At 46.8% G+C, this 14,605-nt stretch overlaps 1 pseudogene; it reads right to left on the bottom strand.

The window, feature by feature from the left end:
* Window positions 1-13,937: 13,937 nt before the first annotated feature.
* LOC142558672 (U2 spliceosomal RNA) lies at window positions 13,938-14,143 on the bottom strand (annotated as a pseudogene).
* Between the last annotated feature and the right edge of the window lie 462 nt (window positions 14,144-14,605).

Here is a 14,605-nt window from a genome sequence, read left to right on the forward strand (position 1 = left end):
CTGGCCAGCATCAGTTCCGCGAGGTCTCAGACAAGGCGCCACACGCTTCCGCCGGAACTGTAGGCCAATCATAATCCACCCATCCATAGAGATAGTGCATGTCGCCTATGAGGCATTGTCAAGTGTGTGTGCCGTTATCTGTGTCGTGTACGTCAATACAAGTCCGATGTGTGTTCGTGCTTTCGCGTGCTGCTTCTCCCTTTTCTGGAGTGATCCGGCCCCAATAACATCACACTGTGTACGTCTGTATCTTTTGTTGATATTTGACTATAAATCTTGTCACTGTTCTTGTGTGGATAGACATGCGTGGCGGAGATTTGTGGAATGTATTCTCACTAAACTTCATTTGTAAGGCAGCGTTGTCCTGTCCGTTTCGTCTTGCTTGTGCTAGCGTCCATGCTTGCTGGAACCCCTTATGCGTCCACCATGCACAAACTGGCCCACCAAACTACACTACCAAGAGATACACAGGAAATGGAGGCTTGAAGTGATCAACAATGGCCAAACAACGGATCGCTTTGTAACCTACATTTTGAAACAGGGACACGCTAAGGGGTCTAAACCCTTGGCCAAATCTTGGCTCCGCAGACAACCCTTGTTTAAGCGTTGCAGATCAATTCATTGTCTTGACCACGGGCGAGATCACGCAAGCATCTCGCTTTCCAAGCGTTCTCCTGCGGCTTCGTGATTCGCCGGAACCGCGCATTCGTCAGCGGTCGTCTGCTCGGTCAGGCGGGAGCCCCAATTGAACACCGCCTACTCGTTGACGCAGGAGGCAAAGCGAACGTTCGCAAAGCGAGATTCTTGAGCATCTTGCCCCAATTCCTCATTGTGAACAAATGATGCGGTTGTATCGCACCACGTCAAAGTATTATAAGAGAATATATTGCGAAATCATGCCCGGTGACTGTGCAAAACAGCGTTAGGTCAATTCGATTCAGCCAAGTTTCTTTGCGCTTTCTTTACCTATTTGTGGTGCGCTGCACCTTGGCCCTCAATTGTCTGAGGTAGAGTGGCGCACCGTGCAGCCCTGTCCTCCATTGCACGGGGCGCAAGGCAAGGTGCCGGCACAATGCATTGTGCCCTTGCACCTTGCAGCAAGTGGGTGCAGCCTGGCACACCACAAACGGCTCTGCTTGCAGCTTTTTTTGTGTGTGTGGTGCCGTGCACGTTTTCTGATTTGAACAAACTTATTTTATGTTTAATACTGGTTCAAGGTGATGTGCACTTAGTTTTGAAAAAAACTAAATTCTATTGTTTTAAGTGCAAACGATGATTTGATTCTGAGGCACACCGTAGTGAGGAATTCCGCATTATTTTTTACCACCCGGGGTTCTTTAATGTGCACCCAAAGCTTGGTACACGAGCACCCTTGCATTTCACCCACCACAGAAATGCGGGGCTGCAGCGGCTGTATGCACTGAGCTTTAATTGGCTAGGTGCCCTTTTTTGTCCTGCTACATCGGTTTTATGTGGCACTAGGTTAGGAAAATTTTCACTTGCAGGAGGACATATTTTGGGGATAGTTGGTTCTTGTTTACTGACATAATGCAACACCAAGGGGACAACCACAAAGAACGATATGCAAAGGTCACAAGCACCTGTGATGTATGTCAATGTGTCTGTGTTCGTGGTTATGTCCTTGCGCTACATTATACCGTTAAACTTTCACTTGATGCTACGTAGTTAAGCAGAAGTTGCACCTATACATATATATATATATATATATATATATATATATATATATATATATTTGAACAATTTGTTCCAAGTCTGCCTATTTTTTTACATAATGCGTAGTACAAATAGAGACGACGAAAGAGAACAAGCACACTTTGTAAAAACGCACCCTGTTGCATATTTAAGCAGCGTTTCTTCGTTATATTGGGGGCGAGGACTCCTTTCCATTTAAATTCTTGTACATATGCAACGGCCAGTGAAAAATCTCAATGACGCTGTCATTTGTTCTAATGTATGACGCAGCAGCAGCTGTCACTGGTCATGTATCGTGAGTAAATGTCCCGAAATTATAGTGGCAACAGAGAGCACGTATGTAAAGCAGGAGTTCTGCAGCATATACGAGGGCGAGTGAAATGAAAGTGAGCCAATGCGAATATATGACAAACGGGGTACTTTAATTAAAAGTAGCCCCCATGAGCATTTAGACATTTGTCCTACTGACTAACGAGTCGCGCAATTCCCGTCTCATAAAGCTCCTTTTGTTGCTGCTTCAAAACGCCTGCAATTGACTTTCACGTCATCGTCCGAGACGAATCTGGTTCCCTTGAGCTGTCTTTTTTTTGGTTGCCCCAACATATGGAAGTCGCAGAGCGACATGTCTGAGCTGTATGGCGGATGTTGCAGCGTTTCCCGCTTGAACTTCGCCAGTTTTGTATTAATGACATCAGCAACGTGGGGATGGGCATTGTCGTGGAACAAGATGACCCCATTCGTCAATTTTCCACGTAGTTTGCTCTTGATGGCGAAACGCAGCCGATCCGGCGTTTCACAATATCGGAAACAATCGATAATCTCTCAAGATTTAGCAAATTCTATCAGTAATGCCCCCTGACGATCGAAAAATAAAAGTCAACACATTTCCGGTGGAAATGACAGCCTTTGCTTGCTTGGGAGATGGTGAACTCGAATGTTGCCATCGTAAGCTTTGCCGTCGTGTTTCAGGCTCGTAGTAGTGGTGTGATGGTTCGTCTCCGATCACAATAGCAGACAAGAAATCATCACCATTATTGTGATGCCAGATCAGATGAGTAAAGGCAGCGCCGATCTTCTCCGTATTCTGGCCGTGGTTCAAAATCTTGCGCATCCATTGCGCACACTAGATCCGATAACCGAGATGTTTATGAATTATGGTGTGAACGAAACCGTGACTGATGTTCACCCGCTCTGCCAGTTCATCGATGCTTATCCTCCGTTCTTGTCTCATCAGCTCATCAACCTTTGCAATATTGTTAGGGGTGATTGCACGATCGCTTTGGCCCGGTCTGGGATCGTCTTTGCAACTTTCACATCCTTCTTTGAACTGTTTGTTCCAACGCTTCACAGTGGCCAATGAAATGCATTGTTCAATGTACACGGCAGCCATTCGGCGACTAATTTCTTTTTGAGAAACACCTTCAGCTGTCAAACACCTCACGGCACCACGCTGCTCAACTTCTGGAGCGTCCACTACGGCACGCAACCATGTTCAACCCAGTGTATGAGAGCATCAAAGAACATTTATCCTCACACCTGCGTGTCACTTTTGTAAATTAGAGATGCCTGTGTGCTACGAGCAGGCCTTCTAGATAATGAACAGAACCATAATTGCGCGGTGTGGGTAGTCTGACTTTCATTTGACTCACCCTCGTACATTAAATATGCGAACATACAACGGAATAAAAAAAATGCGAAGATACAGCTTGATAAAGGGCAAAAAGTGCCACTGGAAACAAAGTTCACTGCACGTATACACAAAACCTCGCAACAAGATATTTAAACATACCCATAAGTAAGTCTCCTATAAAGCTACGTATCTAAGAAAAGATAACTGTATATAATGCGTAAAATAGGGCAAATAAACACGTTGCGCAATTAGATTCAAAGAATCCTAGACCCTGCCCCCATTCCATGGCCTCCCCCCGATGCATCGCGCGCGACAGAAGGCGGCGCGCTGGCTCCTCACTTATCTCCCTTGCGCACACAAGACTGAGCCACCATCGTCGGCTCACTCATTCCCTCCCCCCACCCCCCACACGCTTTCGCTCGTACAATCAGCATGCGGCGCGGATGAAATTACCCTTGGACTTTATGCGGAACATGAGGGCGACGACGACGGCAGGAATGCGCCTAGAGTGCCCATATAATTGCCATCGCAATAATATAGGAGTATCCGGCAACTGAAGCGTCCCATGCCCCATTACTTTCCGCAAAAGAAGTAACAAAATAGAACTTTCACCATGCGACAATTCGCTGCATGCACCGCAACAACGCTTTTTTTTTTCTTTTGTGGGGCGGGGGCACCGTAATGAAAAAAAAACGCACATTATGTTTGTCACAATCGAATGCCTACTCTGGGCAACTAATGTGGCTATTCGAGTAATATCGAAGAAAACACGAGACGCTTGGTCCACCAAGAACCATGCGCATACTGCTCGGTATCCTACACCGGCGAGAGAAGTCTTTCTGGAGAGGTTGCGTTCAAGCGAACGCGGTGCAATCAAGTCGAGTCCCCACAATGATGGCGGTTAGTGACCATTGTTTCTTTTCTCGTCTGCTAGCTAGAAAGCGTCTAAAGCTCTGCCAGGCGAAAATGCACTCGGCCAGAGAAAACCGAACACGCACCGAAGTGCGCCGCGCGGTGGTCGGGGCAACACGAGAAAAACGCATGCGCTCTGGCTGGCTCTGGCAGCGCGTGGGTAGGGGAGGGAGAACAAAAAAATTTAAGAGGCTCAATGTGTCCTCGCTATTAAAAGTCAAAGTAGAAAAATAAATAAGAAAGTAGTTAACTTGGCTGGCTTAGTGTCTTCACTGGATGCGTTTGCGCATGTGAGAAAAAATGTTGATATTTTTTAACGTGATATGACGGCACGAATGAACCACCCTAACGCTTCCTCTCATCAGGCCTCGCTACGGGCTTTGTCAACTTGTCTGATAGTATGTTGATTTACCTTGTCGTGTTGTATGGCCCGATGTACGACTTTGGAAAAGTCAATGCACCTTTGGCGTCAAATATTTATGGCAGCATTAAACTTACAAAATTCCTCAAGTGAAAATCTAAAGCGCACGTTTGGAAATGTCAATGCACTTTTCACATCAAAAGTTTATGAGAACTTCATACCCATAATGTTTCGGAATGGACATGCACGCGCTCCGTAAATTCCATGATAGAGTGTAGATTCCACGGCCTCCGCGAGATGCCGCGGCGAGCCCTTTCGCCATCAAAATATCCTTGAAACTTTGTGCTCGGATGGGGCTGCTTGCGTTGTGTGAATCCCGATGCATGGACGTTGCCGCGAAATCCAGTCCGAGTTCCCAATTTTCGCGGTGAAATGGCTTTTCGAGCGTGAAACAGACGCTCTAGACAAAATCCAGAATGATTTCCGGCGCCGGGGGTTGCTTTGGTCGGCGCTGCATGGACAGCACGAAAAAATTTCGGGGGGGGGGGGCTGAAACCCCATAAGTCTCCCCCCCCCCCTGGCTACACCTCTGCCGCTCACCTATACTGAATGACTTCGTTTGGTTAGAAAATTAGCTATCCCAAATATAATCCTACAGTTTATGTTAGGATTCGTTGGCTTCATTATTAAGCGGTATGCGGAACTTTGTCAAATGCTTTCGCAAAATCAATAAATATAGCATCTATTTTTGGTCCACCATGAACGGTTTCGTGGAGGTCAATTACCAACTCGAATAGTTGAGTGTCACAGGAACGACCATGAAGGAAACCATGCTGATTGCTAGAGAAGAAAGTGTGATCTCTTAGAAATTTCATGACGGTGGCTGATATAATGGGCTCTAGTAATTTACAACATATGCTTGTTAGTGAAATGGGCCTGTAGTTTGAGACTAAGGAGGGATCACCAGATTTAAAAATGGTAATCTCAAATGCACACCTCCAGGCGTCAGGCACGCATTCTGTATCAACAGGCTGTTGAAAAATAGCAACCAAGATACGTGATACAGCTCGTTTTGTAAGCTTTAGCAATATTGCGCAGATGTCATCTGGTCCCGGTGCCGAATTAACTGGTAGACGATCTATAGCGGCTTCTACACCTTCGCGAGTTACTATGAGGTCATTCATTGAAGTATTTAAGCTGAAACAGTTCAGATCTGGTGGCACTGGTTCTTCTGATGTGAAAACCGAACAGAAAAAAAGCGTTTAATTCTTCCGCAACATCGGACTGCAGAAGAGTCTTTCGTTATCGACATAAGGGATGATGACGATGACGAAGCACAGACAGGAATTCCACAATATTTAGAACTTCACTGTGAACTACGTGATTATGAAAAGTCGATGAAACTCAGCTTAATGTTAGAGTCGTCTTAGCGGTTAATTGTCACATAATTTCTTTCGGGACAGTTTCGATAAAACAAGTTAGAGCTGTTTTCTGTGACCATACTCCGTCCGTAAACGGCCATCTATTCACATCAGACGGGAATTATGTAACCTTTACAACCTCACTGTGAACTACCCAATTACGATAAGTAAATAAGACAAGACTCAGCGTAATGATATCGTTATTTCATCGGCCAACTTCAGTATGATTTTGTGCCAAGATACCTACATTATATTGAGAGCCACAGAGCATTCGCGAGAAACTGGAGCCGGAATTATTTTTCGTGTCGACGCGAGGCGTAGACGGACGCACATCGACCACCGCCGGAGGGTAGCTACACACAGCTTCGCCTTAAATGCCACACGAGAGCAAAGGACGGTACGTCCGCTTCAACACAATGTGACACACACACAAAACACGCGAACGCTCAAAGTAGCGGCCGGCAATATGGTGGAAACCGTGGATGATTCCAGCGCTCTTCGCGGATGATGACGTGAAGTGCTTACCCCCTATATACCAGACATGGAGGAAGGAAACTGAGGAGAGGCCCTACCCCCTCCGCGCGCTAGGAGAAAAGTGTGGAGGAAATGACGTAGTAGGTTCTCCTCTTTCTTGCTGATTTTTTATTTCTTTGCCGTAGCGGCCACGCCTTTCGGGCCACAATGGCGGCTTTGTTTTGGTTCTGTGCGCTCACACATGTTGCTCCGTAGGTTTCGTACCGTGGCAAAGGCGCCGTGCGTGCAGGTTTGCGTTGGTCTTCGTGTTTTGCTGCGCTGCGTTATCTGGACCGAGCTCTCCCGGATGTTGCTGTGGCCAGGTGGACAGGAGGAACTAAAATTCGTGAAGTGAACACGCATGCAACGCTGTGCGCAATGTACCGCGCCACGGCAATGGCTACGGACGAAGAAATATCCGGGAGAAATTTTGCCCTTTTTCGCGGAATCATGCTAACGTGCTAACGATTGCTCAGTGTTGCTGCGGAGCGCGCGAATCCGAGCAGCACGATTTCGCGCAGCGCGGTGTGGTTCCGCGGAAATGTAAACAAGAGAGGAGAGCTGGCCAGATAGGCGGAGCAACGCCATGAGCAACGCCAACTTCCGGCTTCACTTTAGCTTCACGAAGATTGACGTCAGGGCCTCTCCTTAGTTTCCTTCCTCCGTGATACCAGAACACGATAGTCTCGAACCGGGAGGGCATAGCGCATACCCCGGAACCCGGCGGACAGCTGCCGTCTTCCCTGAGCTGCCTAGACGCGTTCGCGTGCATGTAGCGTGCGTGTGTGTGTTACGGGGTGTTCAATGTGTAAATATGTCTGTGCCCGCAGCATCCAAGTACAGAACATCATCGGGGCGTCACTGCGTCATATATGGATGTGCAAATAACCAGCGAAAACGCAGCAGGTTGCAGAGCACCGTTTGCGACGAACACGATGTACGTCGAGAGCTGTGCCGATGTGGCGTATTCAACCTGCACCGCTTTCTGTCAGCCACAAAAAATCGCCGAGGTTCGTCACAGATGGAATAGTGTGGTGCACAGGAAAAATTACGGGCCAAGGGCGAAGGTTAGAGTAGACCTTTTTTTTTTTTTTGATCGGCTCGGTGCGACAGGCTTAATGCCGCGCTTCATTTCCGAATACATTGGCACCCGGTAACTGCAGTATGAGATTATGCAGGTGTGCTCGGACCATTTCATCGACAAGCGGCCAACTGAGCGGAATCCCTTGTCAATGCTTCGTCTTGGGTACGCTAAGAAGGTAAACGCAACTTGCTGTTCGCACGAGTTTGCCGCGTGCATATGTTAGCGGCGCCGGCCTACGCTGTATCGTTGAAATCGCGTCACGGCGATACTCGCTTGACAGAAATGACATTTTTTTGCGTCAGGGATGATACAACGGCAGCATGTTTTTGAAACGGAAATAGAGCCCACGCTGGTATTTTTTACTGGAAATATTGTCTCTTCGCTCTTTGCTACAGAACGCAGTTAGCCTACAAACGTGTGACGTTGCCTGGGCTACGTTTGCTTTCCATACTTTGCGAAGTATGCCGCACACACATGTTGTTTCTGCATTGCTTAAAGGCTGCAGCCAACTTTTGCTGTGTACTGGAAGTTTGTGTGTTCCATTAGCGAGATATCTTTATTTTTAATTCTGCTTTTGTCAACTTTCGTCAAGGGAACATTACATTTCTTTATGTAAAGTGAGATCAAGTGTGTGTGCGTGCGTGCGTGCTTCGGTATCTGTCTGTTTCCATGTGCGTGTATGTCTGTGTGGGTCTGTCCGTGCATGTCTTTTTGTCTCTGTATGTGTGTATCTGTGCGTGTCTCTCTATGTGTATGTGTCTGTCTACGGGCCTCGATTACACAAAGGCCTGAGGTGGGCTTCGTACAGCTCCTCTCGCCATAGAACTCCGCACCTGATTCATAAGTAAATGACGCGAAATTGTTCACACCGCTAAAAATGTTTGACGCTCATAACAATCGAACTCATGGGCGTAACAGATTGAATTCCGTGCACTGGCGTTAGTGGCCACGAAATTTCGCAATACCTTTCAGCAACTATTCGAAACCTTTGCGTGTGAAAGCTGGTTTGTGTTGCTTACCTCAACTACTGGCTAGAGAGCAAGGGCGGCGTTGTTTCTTAAAAAAGTATGTATGCACTGCACAGTAGATCCGACACGGCTGAACTAACGTTTATTCATTCTTCCGCCCTCCCGAGACAAAAAACGGACACATCTAGTCATCCAAGCACGTGCGCTATACGCTTACTCGAACTTGCGACATGCCGCCTGCTTTCAAGGTGCGATCCGCGAGATTTTTACAGGCACTACAACGCGGAGATAAAGTATATCGCGTACTGCGAGGCTTTTACTAGTGCATGACGTATTGTCAGGCGTACAAGTCAAATTGGAATAGCCGCAGAACCAATGTCTCTGCACGCAAAGGTACCACGGACCACCCGGACGATCCGCTCCAGCTGCGGACGTTGCGCTTGCCACAGCCATTCCGATTTGCAGCACAACCTTTCCGAGAAGCTGAAGTTGACTAACTAAATTCGCCGGCTAAAATTCACCATCCCGTCCGTCGTGAGAACATCAAAGATATGTGAAAGTGCAGGCAGCGCAAGCACTGCGTTTACCTGCGGTCGCCTCGCTTGGGAGCTCGGAGTCGTTGGAGCAGCAGGTGGCGCCACCGTGCTTTGAAAATGGCGCCACTCAATTTCTGTGTCCATTGCGCTGTGCACTAAAGCTGCTGCGGCTGGCAAGCACTGACTGTTGGCTTTATGCGTCCCGTTTGGTTGCCGCGCCGGCTTTCACGCAATTCACGTCTCTAAGTCTATTTTGTGTGTAAATTCGCGAATATTGAACTGTTTCTATTCGATTTACGAACAACTGCTGTTCATTATTTTAGCTACAGGTTTTTCACGTCACCTGGTTTATACCGAGTTAAATCGCGGTTTTATCAGAATGAGAAGAGGCAAGTTTATTTTCAACAGCTTGGATCTTTTCGCACGAGGACACCTTCGAAAGAGGAAGCTCAGGGCGAGAACTGCTGTAAATTGCTGCTGTAAGTGTACCGGCATCCTGACGTGCGGAATCATTTCAGATATGTCTGCCCCAACGACGTATGCTTCTTATTGAGGTACAGAAACAGTAATGCGGCAAGGGTAGAATTGCTAAATAAAAGAATACTATGGAGACATCGCATTAGTCAACACAACGAAACGGCTACTTAACCCGAGCTCATCTCGGTAACAGGCCTTTGTTACGTTCGTCTGCTAGACGCGCCTGACACGTGTGGAGACTGGGTTGTCCTAAACTCCGTTGACGTCGTGTATATGTCAGTTTTCAGAGATGCCCGCGCCTTTCCTGCAACGGTCACCGGAGAGGAGAAATCTTAGCCGCGAGCTTCAGCCATCCTTGTGGCAAAGGGTTGTCGTCTGCTACTGCTCTCTAGCCTGGTTTCGAAAGTGTCCGCTAGGTGGCCAACGGCCAAAGTTACTGAGGCTCTGTTCCTGAATGAATTATTTCTCATAAATTTATAACTTGCAGGCTGCAAGCAAAAGTCAGTCACAAAATATTTCACAACGCATGTACTTTATTATAAATATATTCAAAAGCGCAAAAACCATTAATGCTCATCAATTTAAAACGATGGGATTTTACTGGCGTCGTTTTTACAGACAGCCCAGTGGCGCCTGTGCGATGGCATTACAGGCCCTACACTCGAAGCTTTTAAAGGAGGTACTGGCATCTTTTTTCGTTCATTCATTTTTTGGGGTAAATGAACGTCCTAGACATCCAAACCTTAGAAAATGTAGTGAGATACATCAGAGCGCCTTCAATAACTTAATATAACGGCGTCGCTACAAAGGGTCTCAGTTTCGCTTCCAGGAGGATGCTGTACCGGGATGTCACGACACAGTATGTCAGAGCAGGTCATTCCGACACTCACTTCTCACTTGGTTGCCTCCTGTACTGCTACTCATTGTTTTGAGGGCCCATGTAATAGTGTAGTGACACAGTATCCTCATGGGAAACGAAGCCGAAAATGGCTGTTGAGAAAGTGTTATGTTAAATTATTCATGGTAGCCTTGTTACAATTTTTTCTAGGGGATTAGGTATAGTATCGTCATTTAGAAAAAAATGAATAGTCATAAATACCATGTCAGTACCGATTTGAGGGCCACAGAAATATTGGCGCACCCGCGCATTGTTAGGAGAGAATCCTGAAAGCTCAAGCACAGCGTTAACCATGCTGTGACCAGGGTAAAGTATGAAGGACCCTGCCATCACTGCAAGCGCTTCGGCCTTCAGGCGAAAATTGATTTTTTTTTTATTTTCTCAGTAGGCTCTACAACTTCTCAATGAACATTTTAACCCGAACAGGATTCTTCAGCTACTTCGCTCACTTCTTGGTCTCTAGCTAGGGTCTCTAATCAATTTACCGCCGACTTGGTTCACTGGGTAGTGCATGGTTTATTGAGCAGAGCATTTGGAGCAATAGGAAAATGACATCTTCCTGTTTCGCGATATATGATTCGAACGGCAGTTTTAACTTGTCCAAATGTAACCTACATGGCAAAATATTCATAGGCCGATGATGCGGTTTTATAAATACCTAGGATATTGCACGAGTCACATTACCCCGCTACTGGCCATTGTTCGATTTCAGTACAATATATATGCTGGTGGAGTACACATATGACTGTGTGCGCTTCTATGGCTGATCAGCTGAGATTCCTACACAGCTCAAGCCATTTGCAATGCTATTCTCTTTGTCTTTTGCTGTAGACCTGAGGAGTTGATGCTGCAATGGGATGCGAAGTAAGTCTTGCAAGGCCTAAAATTACTTAGAATGGTGCTTTTTGGGGCATGTTGCTGTAGTATATAGTTCATACACATCACAATATAAATGGACAGGCACTACTGTCAACTGTATGTTTCAGAACGACCTCGTAGATACATATCACTGGTTGCAAAAGATGGAATAAAGTTGACTATGTGCTGGTTCTGATTGCTTTAAAAAGTCACATCTATTTCGCATTCAATAGAAACAAAATGGTGACTCAGGCCCCCCTGTAATGAAGAGGCATGCTCACTCCACCTTTCGCCAAGTATCTCCGCCTGAAAACAATGCCCTTATAACCACAAGAGCCCACGTACACAACCAAATGTATGAGTAATTTATTTATTTATTTATTTATTTATTTAGTCACTTGCAATATGATGAGACAGCCGTTATACCAACCTTTCTAGAACCCAATCAAGTGACTCGAAAAAGACCCAGGCGCAACCCACGATGATGACTACGCACATGCATTGAAGACATGACACGATAATGATATACAGACAAGAAAAAAGTGGAGGCACAATAATGGCGTAAATGTATTCAAATGGTGTGTCTGAAATGGTCATTTACGCACCATTCTGTTTAGTGATGTGTGCTTTCCAGAGGATAGTGACATGTCCTTTATTTCGCTTTCCCTTTCCTGTTAATTGTATATATGTGTTCAAAACAAATAATAATGTGCTATATACTACAACCGTGCAAGTTGCCGTCACGAATGGGTGAGTGTGGTTCTTTTGAAATGTGTATTACATATCAGCTGCTATGGCTCATAAAGGGCAAAGATGGGCCGGCTAGTTTCGGGCACGAAGTACCACGTGAATTCTGTGCTGCTCGCGAGATGATTAAAGTGCAAAATTTTATGTATGTAAGGCACGACCTGTGTGGCTTTGTCAAGTTTCTTGTTTTGCCATTCAGACTCTTAATAAAGATTTCAGCAACGCCAAATGTCCCTATGGTCATAGCGAAAATAATGAAAAAAAAATGAAATACAATGTTAACACAATGCGGCTTCAGTAAATAAAAGCTCTTGGCGCCTTAGTTTTGACCCAACGCGATCATGCATCTTAAACCCAGATATAATTTACTCCAATATAACGAAACTCTCGATATAAATAAGTACAACTTGATGTAACTTCTTGTCCACAGATCAGCACGTAAGCTAAACCTCAACATGACGGTGTGCGTTTAATTTACAAGCGCGATTTCAATATACCCTAACTTTGCTTTCAACGCGCGATGGAATACCGAGCCCATAAATGGAGTCTGCCATGGGCGCAGAAGGTTAAATTATATGCGGTTGTTAGCGAAGAAGGTTGCACCTCCTCACATTTCGTGCCCGCGCTAATGAGAATGGCCTCCGAAGCGGAGCAGGGTCGTCTCAGCTAGCAGCAAATTCAGCGGCGATTTCACCTGACTTGTGCGGTGTCGGCGCAGCATATCGCGCATTCGTATCGACATATTATGCACCGCGTAGTTTTCTATTCGGAGCCTGCCTTGCTGGAGCGTGCTATGCAGTGTTTCGTTGGTATGACAATAATATGGACAGTGAGGCTAAATAATTTCCGCCGTCGGCGACGTCGCCGTGACGTCCCTTATCGAGTCGAAGTGCGATAAGATCGCGGCCGCCCGCCGTATGCTTGCGATAGACGCACGGGAAAGTGTGCGAGGGTGAGGGGAAGGTGGTGCCTTGATGCGAGGCGTCTTCATGAGTGCGCGAGGGGAGGGGGAAGAGGTTGCACGCCGTGTTCTTGCGAGCGCTAAGTAGCAGAGCGGAGAGATGAGCGCACAAGGGGGCTGATTAATTCGCGTCTCCTACTCCGGACGCGTTTGCACATGGCAAGGCTGAAAGCGGCCGCACGCGCCCTATGTGGAAATTAATCTGCGGTGGAAGCAAAAGGCTAGCCGACACGAAATCGCTGATGGCTTCGGCTGTGCTGTGTTCTCGAGTGCCGTGTTTGCGCTGAAGTGACACGCAGCACGAAGGTGAATTCACTCGCCGCTGCTGCTGGCGTCCTTCACCACACCGCAGTTGTGACAGTGAGTGCCCGCGGTCACCTACGGGGATGTGTTCGTGTTTCACCGTACGCTCTCGACAGCATGCTTGTAAACTTAATTCTAACGGTAGTGAGCGAATGTTCACTGCAATTTATACGGCGGATAAAACTACGAAACTTGCTTCACCTAGGTGAATCATACTTTGCTATCACAATGTTTCGCCTTTCAGGCGAAGCTGCGACTTTTTGTTGTGACATAGTCGTCCCTCGTTAGTGTGGGCACACAAGTGAGAAACACGAGAAGCTGTACTAGGACTAAATGCACGAACCTCCCGCCGGTATGCACCGAATGCGAGGTAACATACGGGCGGGTTACCAAGAAGCACAGTGGCTCGATGTGCGCCGTCTTTCCTCTAACTCAACGGGGGAGGGGGCGGCAGCTACACGAGAGCATATCTTGGTCGCACAGCCAAGCCCTAGACGGGGTGTGAATCATGCACTCTAAAAGTGCACAGCAACATTGGTTCTGATTTTAGATTCTTCGGTGTGGGCTGTACCTGGCAGCAGTGCAATACCAGGACAACCCGTGGCGCTGGAGGGGCAAGCCCCGTCCTAGCGCCGCCTTACAAAAATAGGATTAATATCGTTAGACCCATAATAGGGCCGTATCAGATATTAAGCTGATAAGAACAGATACTGTTTAGAAAAAGTTTATTTACACTATTTACAAGAGAGCATAAAAGCAATCATACAATCAACACGATGTAAAATGACAATACAGAACTATACAGCGTGAAACACATACTTTACATGTATGATGATAGGGAACATTGTATATAGTACAAGGAAATGAAATTGAAAATAGTAACATGAAGTTGAAATTAAAGTGGCATATTTATCGCCACTCCGGACGGAAGACTAGCTGCACTCGGCCGTTTCGAACATAAACAAACGGGCACGACCAGTGGCGGAGGAACTCCTGTTCCCCGAGGAAGAACAGTTCGTCCGAGAGGAAAGCGAGCACCTCTCGCCTCAAGCGGCCCATTATAGGCCACAGTGCTCTTCGGCGACAGTTTCCTGCCACAGCTTCACAGCGGTTTCGCCAAAGACTGAACAGGGCTGCCACGAGAAGAAGGTCGGCGAAACGCCCGCGCGGAAACCTTCCGCTCGATACAAAATCCCGGACGCCCTGGCCTCGAAACCCCGCAT

Source organism: Dermacentor variabilis, chromosome 9 (assembly GCF_050947875.1).
Source record: "Dermacentor variabilis isolate Ectoservices chromosome 9, ASM5094787v1, whole genome shotgun sequence".
Classification (NCBI taxonomy): Eukaryota; Metazoa; Arthropoda; class Arachnida; order Ixodida; family Ixodidae; genus Dermacentor; species Dermacentor variabilis.